Source organism: Coptis chinensis, chromosome 8, assembly GCF_015680905.1.
Source record: "Coptis chinensis isolate HL-2020 chromosome 8, ASM1568090v1, whole genome shotgun sequence".
NCBI lineage: Eukaryota > Viridiplantae > Streptophyta > Magnoliopsida > Ranunculales > Ranunculaceae > Coptis > Coptis chinensis.
This window is the reverse complement of record NC_141463.1, coordinates 56968941-56985236: the sequence shown is the minus strand read 5'-3', so window position 1 is coordinate 56985236 and position 16296 is coordinate 56968941. Positions and strand designations below refer to the sequence as shown.

The window sequence follows — 16296 nt, the reverse complement described above, 5'->3', positions numbered from 1 at the left end:
AGTCCTCTCCAGGTTGCTCGCTAAAACCGAGGAAAATAAGTTGATCCATGGGATAAAGATCTCCAAGAGTGATACCCCATTATTGAATTTGCTTTTTGCTAATGATAGTTTTATCTTCTGCAGGGCCAACATAGCGGAATCTCACAAACTCAAAGATATTTTGGACACTTTTAAGAGAGTCTCAAGACAAGATATTAATTTTCATAAGTCTGGTATCTTTTTTAGCAAGAACTCTCCACCTAAGCATCAGAGATTTGTCAAAAGATTCCTCAAGATCTATAAGAACATCACAGCAGACAAGTACCTAGGTGCTCTTTTGGTTCTCCAGAGAAAAAGTAAACAACACTTCCAAGAGATCACAACACGAGTCCTCTAAAGAATGGAAGGATGGAGAGCTAAAACACTCTTGCAAGTAGGAAAAGTCACTCTTATAAAATCTGTCACCTCAGCAATACCATCACACCTCATGTTCGTATTCATGATGCCGACATCGACCTGTGAAAAACTAGATTCTATGAATTCTAATTTCTTCTGGGGTGAGAATGAAAACAATGCGAACAAAACTCACTTCATAAGTTGGAATAAGCTTTGTCAACCAAAATCTCTAGGAGGTTTAGGCACAAGACTTGCTCTAAACCACAATAAAGCTTTGATTGCTAAGCTCTTGTGGAGAATTATCAAAGAGCCGGACAAAAGATGGGCATCTAGTCTCATACGGAAATACTTACCTAACACACCTTTACTCAGGGCAAAATGCCCTCAGAATGCTTCAAAATTTTGGAAAGCTATTATCAAAGTGAAGAATGATATCCTTCCAAATCTCTATTGGCACATTGGCGATGGGTCCAATATCAATATCTGGATTGACCCTTGGGTACCTACATTACCCACTCTAAAGCCCATAGGCCCCCCATGGCCTAATGCTATTAATTCAGTAGCTGAGTTGATTGATCCCAACAATCGAACATGGAACACTACTATCATAAATAATCCCTTCATCCCTTCTATTGTTGATGAGATTATGAAAATACCGTTAAGCCAAACTAGGCACGAAGACATTATCAGATGGTTGGGCGATAATAACGGAGAGCTCACGTATAGTCAAATTTGTGTACAAGTACCTTAGCAGGAACTTGTACATCAATGAAGGGAATGATCCTTAGTTCTGAAAGTTCATCTGGCAACTAAATGTAGCAGAGAGTTCCTTTGGAAAGCAATAAAAAATGGGCTTCCTACTAGAGAGAATCTTCACTTTCGACATATCATTCAATATTCTATTTGCCCAAGGTGTAGTAATTTAGTCGAATCTACTGCACCATCATCAGGCGAATCTGGTATGCTTCTAACTTGTGCATTAGAACTGAAAACTGGCCGGGATCCAGATGAGAACCTCTACTCTATTATTTGCAAACTTATTGATAGTAATAATTCATCAAAATATGTTATTATTGATTTGCTTAGCATTATGGGTACCATTATGTATTCGATTTGGCTAGATAGAAATGACATCATTTTTAACAAAGATTGCCATAACTCTATTACATGCACCCTTACTAATGCTCCGTCATTCATCACATCTAATATAGGGATGAAATGCACTAAAAGTGCATTAGTTAAATATTGGCCTAATATAGGCCAAGATTGGTTTTATGTCTCAACAAATGCATCATCGATGGATGCAAATTCCCATGCCAGTCTAGGTTTTGCTTTATGGACTAATAATGGTGTTTGCATTGGTGCAGGACACGACATGACTACAACTAGAGATTCAGAAGAGGCAGAGGCTCATGCTATCTTCAGAGGAATAGAGCTAGCTAGGAAATTAAAATGAAAGTCAAGAAACTGACGATCTTGACGGAATGTATGAACTTAGTTGTTGCCATGGAAAAACGATCAGGACTATTGCTCAGGATATTTATTTTATTTCTTCAAAGTTGGATGACTGTAAAACTTTATATATCAGTAGATCCTTAAATATTGTAGCTCATAGTCTAGCATCTAGGGGAGATCGAGCACCTCCGCTATTTTGTTTGGATCAAGCTTCGGCAAGATCCCTGATTGACCTTTGTAAGTGTTAGTCCCATTGTCCCTGTGTGTGTGGGGGACTCCCTTTTAGCTTTTTTTAAAAAACAGATGACCTTTTCGCAATCCCCATATGTTGAATGGATATATTGACCAATTTCGTTTACATCTTCTCTCACAATTAAGGAAATGTTTTAAGGTGATAATTTCATCACAACAAATCTTAAATCTTATTGTTTAAGTTGATCAAAAGAGGATTATAAATAAACACAAACAAAGGACTAATTTTTTCTTACCTTTTTTATTTTGACTAGGAAACTATTAAATGACTGACTTTTGGTAAAGGATAACTTCCATATAGTTGGAAGATTATCTCCACCAAAATGCAAAAGTTCATTGTTCAATTGATGTACAGCAAGACGTAAACAACGATGTATATTCTCTTACAACTTCTTCTTTGGTAAATACCATAGGGATACTCAATTTTGTCATAACTATTGCAGCAATAATATATAAAACAGAAATATATATGAAAAATGATACATGTACACAAGAAAAATGCAACCATGCAAGAGGGAATAGAACTTATATATTACAGATTTACAGGTGATGTATAGTTTTACCGACTATCGAAAAATAGATGCATAGTTTTACCTCCTTTGAAAGTTTCATTAGCTATACTAAAGGCGAAAAGAGAAGCAAATAAAAGTGGAAACACAAGAAGAAGACCAGCCGCGACACCTAACTGACTGGGGATAACTGAAATAGTCTTGTCAGAAAAAACTGACTTCTTTTTGTTCACCATAGACAAGTATCTCTGTGTTTACATCTCCATGCTGTCCACGTAAAGAGACCTTTTAAGGACCAAGCAGTTGGGCAAATCCAGTAGCACCAAACCCACCATTTTGGTATACCCTGCAATAAAAACCAAGAATTGGGTCAATTTGACTCATTTGTACTGATCAAAAAACCTTTTATTAGTTGCTACTTCAATATCTGAAGTTGCTAAGTTAGAGTGACTAATATGAAAAAAGAAAGTATTAGAGCTAACTTACAGTTCCAGGTATCAGGAAACGTGAGAAAAGATTCAGCATGGTATAGCAGAAACTTCCCAAAACACTTGCTACTTGGAATGTAGCAGTCGTCAAGGATGCAAGCATCATTCCAAGGTAATTGAAGTATAGCAGTGTAAGTAGAAACCGATTGCTGGACATGTGATGGTCACAAATATAGCTGTGAGGACGAATATGTATGGGATCACAATAATAGTCACCTATTAAATAAAGAAAGTAATGTGTAAATCTGACATCCATAATGAATAGACTAAATCATTTTATAGTGTGTAAAACCTGTGAAAATGAATATGCTAGAGAAGAGTACATTCCAGCAAATTTCTCTCGGTATAAAACAGTGCGCACTCTTTTGATACAAAAGGCAGAACTGATGAGCAGTTGCTTATTCCCAAGAACTGCATGAGAGCGAATATGGCTCCAAGTATATTACGTAAATCCTGTTCAGTATTTCGTCAGAGTGGAAAACACAAAACACAAAACTATCAGTATCTTTTATCCATATGCATATTTCCTGAAGCTTGTATTGATTTGATTTACTTCATATTCAAGACTAGTTTCATGCTAAACTATAATGAGTTTGTTACGAAGCACTCGAAGTTTCATTTTTTTGCCTGTTTTCCTGTTCCAGTAATCGTACCCACCCATTTAGCGTAGTGTTTTGGATATAAAACAAAAAGCTTACATGTTCGTTCTTCCCTTTCTGCCAAAATGCTGCTCCAAACAACACGGAAGCAAAGATCATAAAATAGATGCGCACTAAATTGTAATGAGGACTTCTCCAGTAGGATAGCTGTTGCTTCCAGAGGCATGCTTTGTATTGCTCCCAGCCATTTTGTGGAAACTGAGTTGGGAAATCAATGTCCCTTGAACTCGGTGCAGGAACACTCAACTCTTCAACCAGTTTTTTGTTTCTCTATTAAGAGAAGAAGAAAAAGGAGATAATAAGAATTAGACATTGTTTAATGATTTTTCTCCAATAAGAAAAATGATTTAATGTTTGTTGGATGTTCCACAAATCTTGTTAAATGATAACTTATCGCTTTGAAGATTTCATTGATCTTAGACATTGTTTTGTGTTAAGGATCTGTGTTCAACTTACTCGTGCAACTGCGATTTTCTGTAAAGGCGAGCAAAATCTAAACCAAGTTGATCTTCTGCACATGGAGAAGTAACATCTAACATCCATGTTGCTGGATTGTAATTTTCTTTAATCTTTGGCACGCCAGGAATCCCCTGTCAAGAGAAGTAGGAGAAGTCAATAAACAATCTCATCAGACCATAATACTTTACATCCTACTTCCTTCACTATCTTAAACTTACAGTGTACCGAAAGAAACTGACTGCAAAATTCATATTACCATGACAAAAAATCAGCATTTCACAAAGTTATTTTAAAAAAACTTATTTTATGAAATATTGATCACAGATAAAAGTACATATATAATATACGAATAGACTCTCTTAGTGAACAGTGACTACTTGTTTTACTATTTTAGAATACCTGAAAATACACAATTAGTTTACTTGAGTGCTGACCCACTGGTCCAGAATAAATCATTTGACCTCCTCTTTTCATCAGGATCAGCTGCGCAAACATTCATGTAGTTTGAGTTATGAAGAAAGCATAGCGCATTACATATCACCAGTTGTAAGCAATACAAATTAAATGATTGCTAGAAACTACTAAACCGCAAATAATAATGGAGAGCTCGGCACTACCATGAACGTTAAATGACTTCATGGCAGAAAAACCAGAGAGGTTTGCATTATACACAAGTGTCTTCAGGGAGTCTAACACTGAAGTTCGGAACGACTTCCCTATGATTACACAGAATGATGGATGTCAATGTTGTAACTTTTCAGCCACCAAATATTACAAAGCTTTGAGGGGAGTTCGCCCACGATTTCATAGTTAGGTGCTTCAGAATTACTTCCCTGAAACATTTGTGATTTCACACTTGCTCTGCAATCGACTGTTTTGCATCAAGCAGGGCCAAATTATCACAACATGTAGCAGCAAGCTACTTTATTTAATTTGTTCGTAATGAACTCCATACTGGTTAAATTTGTGAGCATCCAACTCACAAATTGGTAATCACTGGAGCGACTCCAGGATTATTTGAAATAAGGATTTGAATGTCACAGGATCTATATAACGGTGCAAGGCATGCAATGGACGATATGGCATTATACATTATTTATAAATTACTCCTCATTCTTTTGTTATCCTTGCAATAATATTGCTGGTTAACAATGGTTGGGCCATCAAATCAGTTGAAGGTGTACATAAAACTTCTTATGTTGGAAAGCACTTAAAGCATTTAAAGAGTGACAGAATAAATATAAGAACTTCTGATAATTCCACAGGAAAAAAAAAAGGTCAAGTACCTCATCAAATGCTTCAAATATATCAATACCTGGCTGGTGGATAGTGCAAACAACTGTTCTCTTTGTGCTAACTACATTCTTCACTGCTCGCTTGACAACAGCAGCTGATCGAGCATCTAACCCCAAAGCAGGTTCATCCATAAATATAATTGCAGGGTTGGCAACAAGTTCCACTGCTATAGTTAGTCTTTTACGCTGCTCAGTCGATATACCAGTCACACCAGGAACTCCAACCATAGAATCTTTTATACCATCAAGCTCAATTGTTTGAAGGACCTCTTTGACAAAATCTTGTGTATAGACCATGCAATTTAAGTACACGCTCTCAAAAGATAGAGGTGACCAGTATAATGCACATATAATCACTACACTGTTCTGTAAGGGCGGACAAGTCTCTTGATGCCAAAAGTCATCATAAAAACATTCTGTTTTAGCTTATACAGTTAGATACATTCTATACTTATAATTTGATTAAAATGCAAGGAAACAAACAGTAACAAATGTCAAAGCTTAAATGACTGCCAAGTTTCTAGATTTTCTCGCCAAAAAACATTCGCATTAGCAGTATACTGTTTTTTGTTGAAGCAAGAGGGGCATTGTAGTTGAATATCAGTTTTAGAGCATGGTGTGACACTATGTTCAGTTTTCTGACATTTATCAGTACTAGTCAATGTCTTACTGCTTTAATAGTTGAATCAACTTCTGGTGGCAGGCATAACCAGGCTGAGTATATCACTGATTCTTCTATTGTTATATTTGGAGAATGTATGTCACTCTGCTCACAGTAACCAGATATTCTAGCATATGTCTTTTGGACCTTGGGATACCCTCTGATTCTAATCACTCCTTCCATAGTTCCACCAGTTTTTCCAAAGCTGTGAGAATACCAGGCCTAAATGCACCAGTGATATCACGTAGAAGCTGTAATCTTTTGGGTCCATCACCTTGTTCTTTCATAGCCTGATAACCTGGGAGTAGGAACTGAAAGATATTAACTACTGACAAATAATTACTAGAAGTATCAAAGTTTGAAACTCCAGAATGCCTATCTTAACATCATTACCTTAGGAGTGTCAACAAAATACTGCACGTCCTGGAACGTTATCATCAGTGGCTCAAAGGGTAAGCTCATTCTCCCTTAAAAAAATCGGAATCATACTTGCTTTCATACTAACAGAAAAATTTGCATAACTGATATATAGGGAATAATAGAACAAATGCATAATGGCTTATTAGGTTCTCACCCGAATCCCTTTCTCCTACCGCAGTTATCATAGAACCAGTAGGATACTTGTCATCGAGCCCTGTACTTTTCTGGTCTTCTATTTCCACTAGATGAGATAGATATTCTCTGGAAACAATAGTTTAAGAAGTCCCTGGAGTTGCACATGTAACATTTCATTGGTATATAAGGAAGTTTGTAGTACAAAATATTTGTGATTCCGTTAATTTTCATCTTCCACACTAGTGTATGGAAGAGATGAACTTACCCTTTATAAAAGTCAGTGCCAAAGTATATCCAATGTCGAACAGTATAGAAAGTCCAAATATTGCTACCAGTGAAATCCAATAGTTACTGGCATCAAAGTTTAGGCCACGATTTGTTAGAGTTTGCATCCCTATAGATGTGTTTCCATAAGAAGCCTGAGTAGGAGTATATAACAGAGCTTCTAATTGTAATTCAACTTTCCCTGGTTTAGAGCAACATAAATCAATCTTGGCTTAGATAATAACATTAGCCCAGAGACACCAAGAAGTGGTAGTTAAGGTTTCACCTTGTTCCACTTTGGAGCTAGGAATTCATTTGCAGATATGCCCATCTCTGCATATGCAAGGGGTGAAATCCAAAATCCCCACTTCAACCATGCCGGTGATGAGCCTGCAATGGATATCCAATAAGAGCATCAAGTTAAATTGTTTATGTTGTTTTTTAACTTAAATGTCATAAAACCAAGGATGCTCATGCGTCTTGGAATAATGAACCCGCTGAATAAAAACATAGCTATCTGTGCAGTGCTGCCTGCCCAAAAGATACAGCAGCAACCGGATTCTTTGAAACTGAGGCTACAAAACGGAACAGTGATGTAAATGTTTGATGGAGACCAAAAAGTAGAAAGAACTGTTTGAAGAACCTAAAGAAGAAAAGATAAGTTCTAGTAGGGTACCCATTGTCTATTTAAAATTTAGGAAGAATCAGGGTCACAAATAACGGCCACCTTTCTGGTTCAGGACTATAACCAATAACATAGTATGTAAGAGCTGTCCATAGAAGAGATTCCACTAAGGAAAATGGGATTCGTACGATTGTTGATGGAATGGAATATGCTCTTCATCAGGGTACAGGTGGAAATCTCTTTGTTTGTAAAAAAGTGGAAGTCTAGAAGCTGTTATTTCCAACTCTGCCACTCTGTTGGTCAAAATTCTGAGAAGCGCGTAAAGTAAAGAACCCACACAGTAATTTGCTTGTTCCAAATTCAAATCCCCACTAGTACGCAAAATCACTGTCATAGTTAAGATGGCAACGACGACAATCTGCAAAAATAAAGTATTCAATTAGTTCTCAAGTATTTACATCTTCCTTAAATATTTACATGAAGACTATGAGAAGAATAGTACCTGTGCCGATTTGAATATGTAAACAAACGGATTCCGTTTCATAAGAAGCCATTCTCTAGCCACACATGCTCTAAATAGCTCCAACTTTCTCAAAGAGTATATACTGAAGGATATGCCATTTTTTTGTAGCTCACATCTATTACTTTTGTTTAAGAGCTCTTCATCTATCTTCTGTCCAATACTACATGCCTGGAACTTCTTTATGAAATAATCAGTGGAGACATAATTGTATGGACGGTCTGTACGGTACCAGTACTGTGCTTGATCTTTTCTTGAGATTACCTATACAAAATTCAACTCCTCTAATTCAGTACAATTCTTAGAGCATGCATAACATTGAAAGTAATTAGAACATGGTTTAGTGTACCTCCTTGAGGAAGTCAGCAACGCCCTTTCTTTCTGGGCACTTGAAACCACAACCTTCATGGAACTCTAGAACATCACAACAGGGTCCGTGATATATGATTTTCCCCTCAGCCATTAAGATGATATCATCAAAAAGATCAAAGGTCTCAGGTGCAGGCTGAAGAAGGGAAACCAACATTGTACATTCCGTAATGTGAACCAACTGTAAGGCAAGAGACTATCTGAAAGGTAGTGGTGCTGTCTAAGCCAGTTGATATTTCATCCATGAGAAGAACTTTTGTTTGACCAGTGATCATCTCCCCTATTGCATACAAACATCATATTAGACTTTTTAGAAGAATCACAAGTAAATTTGAAAAGTGTCTTCTACTGGAAATGATGTACATCTTCAGTTCTTACTTCTTAGTGACCAATGTTATAGAAACTTTAGTCAGGATTTATGGCTTCTACATTACCAGTTGTCAATATTTTTGTCTGACCTCCCGATATTCCTCTTCTCATGGCATTTCCAACGAGTGTATCCACACAAATGTCAAGTCCTAAGATCTTAACATCCATTTACACAATAGAAGAATGAGCACAAAGTAAGAGCAGGTAAATAATTAATTGATCTATATGAACTCGCTGAACATTACCTTCAAAATGTAGTCTGTTTGGAGGCCCCTTTTTAATCCTTCAATTCCAATAGCCTGTTATTTCAAATTGAGTTTCTCAACTATTGCCAACAAAATGAGAATAAAATGAAAATACAAATACTACTGATTTGCAAAATCATGTTCGGAAGAGTTAAACATCTTGGCACTTAATTTTCAGCTCATTTTATGTATCTCAGGATTATGCAGGGCAATTTTATTACGATAATAGCTTACATCCTTTATGTATATTACCTTCATGTAAGTGTCTGCATCAGATTCTGGGAAAATTCCAGCTTGCTTCTCCTTCTTAGTGACTTCTTTCATCATATCTTCAAGAACAGATGAGTTAGTAAAACGCTTTGACAAGGTAATACAATGAGACTACTATTAAAGCTTTACGTGTAACAAGGATAGTTGAAGCTACCTGCTCTGTCTCCAACACCCTGACAACGCCCCGAGAAATCAAGTGTTTCTCTCAGTCATATCAGACATATGTGTCATATTGGCTTATATATGCTAATGTCTTCTGAGGAACAAACTCATTTAATTTGTAACGATTGTACGAAACTTCTCCTGTCACCTGAAATGTGAGCAGTCGTGGCGTGTGCCTGTTTATGCTTTGTTTAAACTCTGAATTCTTTAAGTAGTTGTCATAGCCCGAATTTCTAAACAATTAAAAAATATATATATTTAAAATATAAATATCTCAAATATCACTATATTTAATTGTCTAAAAATCCAGACTATGACGAGATAGATACAACACATGTCAAAACCTAAAACCCACATCATAAAGAATCTTAACAACAAAAATAATCTCCAAAATTCTCTTTATTACTTTATGAAAATCTATCTTCCATCCAAATAATCATCAATATAACATTCTAAGAATAATAGGTCATCCACATCGTATTCTCATGTCATATGAATAGGAAACTACGTTATTACATACTTCCAAAAGATCAGACCTAATAAAATAAACTCCCGTACTGCTCCAGAACAAATCTAAATCAAATGCCGCGGTTCCACTGTCTTCCACCTATGTTCCTAAGAACACACCTACGTTGCCAAAACAAAGCAAACATGGGTCAGCAAAATGAAATTTGCTGGTATGAGTAGACTAACAACATATAAACATTATCATACTTTAATTATCCAAACAATCACTGTATATTTTCCCATAACTTAATCATTCTCAGCTTTGAAGATAGGTAGTTCCGTCATTTCAATCGGCATAGTTTCTTCCCAAGCAAAACTTCCATTATATTAACTCATTCTAATAACTCGTTTTAATATCTAAATCATTTTATTTAAACTTACCAATATCCACTGTTGTATAAGGGTAGGACCGCGTCCCTGCACAAAATGTTATTAAGTCCTACCCTCCTGCAAAAGAAAGTTAGAACTTCTATATAACATATATAGATATTATATTTGGTATTCAAAAGTAACTTAAACACTCGCATAATCAAATCAATTTCTCTTATCAATTAATCAATTACTTTTCTTATATACATATTTCATAACCTATGTGCCTTAGGTCATTCCCGCCATATTCAAGGAATACCTAACTCTACATTCCCGTACACTCAAGGAATACAACTAACCCGCAAGGCGAATACCTTACTTCCTCTCTAGAGCAGTCTAAAGAATATGGTCATTCATGACACATTCAATGAATACTCATAAATAACGCTAACGGGCCATTTATGGCACATTCAATAAATGTCCACCTAACATATGACATCAACAGTCATAAAACTCAATTCCAAAGGCGTGGAGAGTTCTAAAAGAGTGCGGTAAATTGTTTATGCATTATTGAACTTTATTGCATAAACTATTTCAGAGAACGTAGGAGTATCTTAATTCATGTATTTTTGGTTTACGCGTTATTAATTTCATGGATGTATAAGTGTCATAACATTGCATATCACAAAAACTGAAATATCACATAGCAGTTAATACACATACACACGTATATATAAAGGTCTTAGCCTAAAGCCAAGCATGACATATCCTAATAGCCCAAATCATAATCCGAGTTAAAAGATCAAATTGGGTCAACTGGTCAAAGTCAACCCTGGTCAAAAGTCAACTCTAGTCAAAGTCAAAGTCGACCTGCCAAGGGTCAACAGCAGTCTAAACTTAAGGCCAAAAGAAAATCTAAAAAAACACTCAAGCCCACTTGCCTGATTCGGCCCAAGCCCAATCTAAATTTACTGTTCATAAATTATAACCTGACCCATTTGGATTTATAAAACCAGCCCACAAAATAACTTAAAACCGGCCCAACTCAAAACTAAAACTTGGCCTAAAGCCCAAAACTAAAGCCGACCCAAACCAAACAGATTTCGGCCCAAGGCCCAACTGAAATAGAATTGCTTTTGGTGAGATGGGGAACCTTTGGATCCAAATCGCAGTCATCCCTCCACCACACCAGTTCGGTTTCCGACCACCACCATCCTCCAAACCTAACAAAAAATACTCCCCATAAAAAACCAACAACATTTAATGAAAGCAAAATCTTCAAATCATTTGATCAATTATCCTCATCCAACTAGATCTGGATTCGCTCTCCATTAAAGCTTGTTCAAAGCTTCAAGCTTTAACAGCTGCCCCCCCTCACTCGACAACACTCAATCACTCGCTACCACCAACTATACCACAACAAAACGAGTTAAATCAATAATTCAAACGATTTTCTTGCAATGCCATTACAGTAATTCAAAGCTTTCAGCAGCCAAACATAACACCCTTACTCCCCCCGACATCAATCCTTCTTTAGAAATCAACCAAAAACCACAACACTAACAGATCACGCAACTTGCTGGAACAGGCTCGCGACCCCATTAACGAAGCTCCAAAGCTTGAACGGTTCCAACAATTTTAAATGAAGGGCTTCAACAGCCCAATAATCTAACCGGTTTTAACCATAACAAGCAGAATGATTACAGACGATGACGAGTAGGAAAAATTTAGCAGAACATTGTACTCTAGTAAAACTGTTATCTCTGTATAGACACTATAGACGAGAAAACAGAAGAAACTAAACTACTCACCTTTAGCGCGCTCCGACTATCAACCAGCTACCAGAAAAACCTTCATTTTCTTCTTTCAATAAAATCCCATTTTTCTGTATAAAACTCTCGCTGTGTTTTTCCCCAAGAACTCTAGGTGAGAAAACTCACCGAAAAATAAGGACAACACTTATCTATTACTTACAGGACTTTTATCCCTAAGCTGATAGTTATCCTATATTATTTTATCTATTATTCATTATTATTATTATTAGGAAAAAAAATAAAAGAATAAAAACACGGGGTGTTATAGTAGTAGTACTACAAACCTTGAGCCACTTGTTTAACTTCCAAGCAAGTGCCAGTAGAAAGGTAGTTTGCCCTCATCCAGGTGGCCCAAGCAATAGAGTCATCCTGAAAACTCATACATTCTCTGGGAAAATTAAACGAGCATCAAGCATATTATTTCTTAATAAATAAACTATAGTGTCCAACGTGAACATATATATCTTGGCTTCTCCTGAGTTGAAACCATATAGAAACTGCTTCACACATTGCAACAACCTCCTTTAACAGTGAAATTTTGACAAAAGTGCAAGAATTGAAAGATAATTCACAGAACAAAAAACGTTACATGTAATACACAAGTTTTCGTACACGCGCGCGAATTTGTTAAATTGTGCTGTAAAAGAAAATAACATATTTCATTTAGACCACGGTGACTTTGGAATATTTAACCAATGAGAACTTTGGTCAAGTCAAACAATATGTCCCCACGTCCCCACCATCAAAGATTAAAAAACATTACCCACAACACATGAAATGACCGTGACATTGTTTCTTATATGGTGGGCCTTTCTGAGATTGAAGGGCAAAACTGGAATTGCACTGGGCAAAGTTACTGACAGTTTAAAATGGGCTGTCATTCGAGCCATAAGTTTGAGCTTTGCTTTTAATGTAATACTAAGTGCGTTAGTTCACAAACAATCAAAATAATAGCTCTTTAACCAAGAAACGATGAAATAATTTTATAAACTCAATGAATAATCCTATCATAATTCTTCTAAAGCCTTTAAATAGACGTCCTAATCCTAAACTAAACAAGCAGTGAATCCACCGAACCAATCCTATCAAAAATAAGCAAAACAAGCGATAGTTCGCATAAAGCGCAGAGCGCACCCCGCGCTTGCGAGAAGGCAAAACTAAGCGCGTGCCGCCCTCGATTGTCTGTAACATTCTCTAGCTTTGAGCGCACCCCGCGCTTGTGAGAAGGCAAAACTGAGTGCGTGCTGCCCTCGATCAACTCAGAGCAACTTCTCATACTTTCACGACCCCATCATATTCATCAAGATATTCTTCAGCAAGAATCTGTACTGCATCATTCCCCCTTGGTTGGAAGGAATTTGACCTCGAATTTAAATCATTCTCATCGTCAGACGAATCACCACAGAATGGAATGAGATATCGAACATTGAAGACATCCGAAGTCCGGATATGACTAGGCAAACGAAGGCGATAGGCATTAGCGTTAATCTTTTCAATCACCTCTACAGGACCAATCTTGCGCTGTTTCAATTTATTATAGTCACCAACGGAAAAACGGTCTTTAGTAAGTATAGCCCAGACGAAATCACCCACCTCAAAATGAACATCCCGACGATGGTGATCAACAATAGCCTTGTAATTTGCATTTGACTCAAATAACTTCTGACGCATAGTATCATGAGTATCCTGAAGGTGCTGAGCAATCTCAGAAACAGTAGAATGAATAGGCTGTAAACCAGGAATAGGCGCCAGATCAGCCGCAATGCGAAGATTAAATCTATAAAGAACCTGAAAGGGACTATACCCCGAACTCCGATTAACTGAACGGTTAAAGGCAAACTCGGCTTGGGCAAGATGAGAATCCCGCTGCTTGATCTTAGTACCCACCAAAGAATGTAATAGATTACCTAAGGACCGGTTAACAACCTCTGTCTGGCCATCCGTCTTTGGATGATAGGCAGTACTAAATTTCAACTCAGTGTGCATCATCTTCCATAAACAATGCCAAAAATGACTAAGGAAATGAGTATCCCGATCAGAAACAAGAGAGGTAGGCAAACCATGTAACTGGTACACATCGTGAAAGAACAAATGTGCAACACTGACAGCATCGGTAGTTTTCTTGCACGCAATGAAATGCGCCATCTTAGAGAACCGATCTACCACCACAAAAATAGAGTCATGACCCCGTTGAGTATAAGGAAGACCCAGAACAAAGTCCATACTGATATCACACCAAGGACTACTCGGAATAGGTAAAGGCATATATAACCCTGCATTAGTAGCATGGCTCTTTGAGACTTGGCAAATATGACAACACGCAACAAATTTGTGAACATCTGTGCTAAGACCCGACCAAAAATAAGACTCAGAGACAAGCCATAGTGCCTTGTCACGCCCAAAATGGCCCTCATTATGCAATTCAGTGAGGAGGCGGAGACGAAGGCTGCAGGCAGGAACACAAAGACGCTTACCCTTAAACAAAAACCCCTCCTGTAGAGAAAACGCAGATAACTGGCCCTCCTGTATATCAGTCAGAACAAGGAAAAAATAGGGATCACTAGTGTACATCTCAGGAAAAGAGTCAAACCCAAAAACTGAAGTCCGCAAGGATACCAACAACAAAGAACACTTGCTAAGAGCATCCGCCACACGATTTTGAACCCCAGATTTGTGCTGCAAGACAATGGTGAAATCTTGCAAATAACTAGACCAGCGCAGTTGTCAGGCACTGACGTTATCTTGGTTACCAATATGCTTAAGTGCTTCATGGTCAGTATAAAGGAGAAATTCGGAGTGAATCAAATAATGACGCCAATGTTTAAGGGTCTGAACAACGGCATAAAATTCTAACTCATAAGTACTGTAGTTCTGTTTCACACCTAAGAGTTTCTCACTGGAATAAGCGACAGGGTGAGTATGCTGACTAAGAACAGCCCCAATACCCACTTTAGAAGCATCAGTACACACTTCAAAGGGAGATAAAAAATCCGGTAGTTTCAGAATTGGTGCCAAAATAAGTTTAGTCTTGAGAAAATGAAAACTCTCTTCAGCTACCTGAGACCAAAGAAACTTACTACCATGCAAATAGTCAATAATAGGAGCAGTGATAGTACTAAAATGAGGAACAAAGCGGCGATAAAAAGAAGCAAACCCATGAAAACTACGGGCTTCAGTTACGGTCGTCGGGATAGGCCAGGAGTGAACCGCCTCGACTTTAGACATATCCAGAGAGATACCTTCTGCCAAAACCACATAACCCAAAAACAGAACTGAGTCAGTACAGAAAAAGCATTTGGCAACAGCAGCAAAGAGCTGAGCTTGGCATAAGACAGACAACACCGCCTAGAGATCTTGGAGATGAGACGCAGTATCCTTGCTGTAAATTAAGATGTCATCGAAGTAAACCACCATACACTTGCCCAAAAATGGCTTCAACACCTGGTTCATGACTCGCATGAAAGTACTGGGTACATTAGAGAGGCCGAATGGCATGACCAACCACTCATATAGGCCCTCCTTTGTCTTAAAGGCGGTCTTCCACACATCACCAATTCAGATGCGAATCTGATAATAACCGGATTTTAAGTCAATCTTGGTAAAGACGACATCACCATGTAACTGTTCTAGAAGGTCATCTAACCTTGGAATAGGAAATATGTATTTGGTAGTGATCTTATTAATAGCCCGACTGTCAACACACATACGCCAAGACCCATCCTTCTTGGGAACTAACAAAGCAGGAATCGCACATGGGCTTAAACTTTCCCGAATAAATCCTTTAGCAAGCAAATCGGTAACCTGTCTCTGTAACTCAGCATGCTTTTTCGGACTCATCTGATAATGCGGACGATTTGGGATTTTAGAACCAGGAACCAAATCAATTTGGTGATGTATATCCCTCATAGGAGGCAACCCAGCTGGTAACTAATCCAGAAAAAGGTTCGAGAACTCCTGTAACAATCCCTGCACACACGCTGGCACTGCAATCTTTGGGGTGTTAGGTTTACACATTAAAATAAACACGTGACTAGCACCGAGCAATTCGGTCTCAAAACTGCGTAAAGCCAAACAAAGAAGACTTTGGCTCGACTGAGGCTGTGGGCACAGGCTCCCGAGTTGGTACTAACACAA

The 16296-nt window shown here is 37.7% G+C and overlaps 1 pseudogene; it reads right to left on the bottom strand.

Annotated features, from left to right (window-relative positions):
• Window positions 1-2593: 2593 nt before the first annotated feature.
• LOC147482062 (pleiotropic drug resistance protein 3-like) lies at window positions 2594-16068 on the bottom strand (annotated as a pseudogene).
• Window positions 16069-16296: the final 228 nt, after the last annotated feature.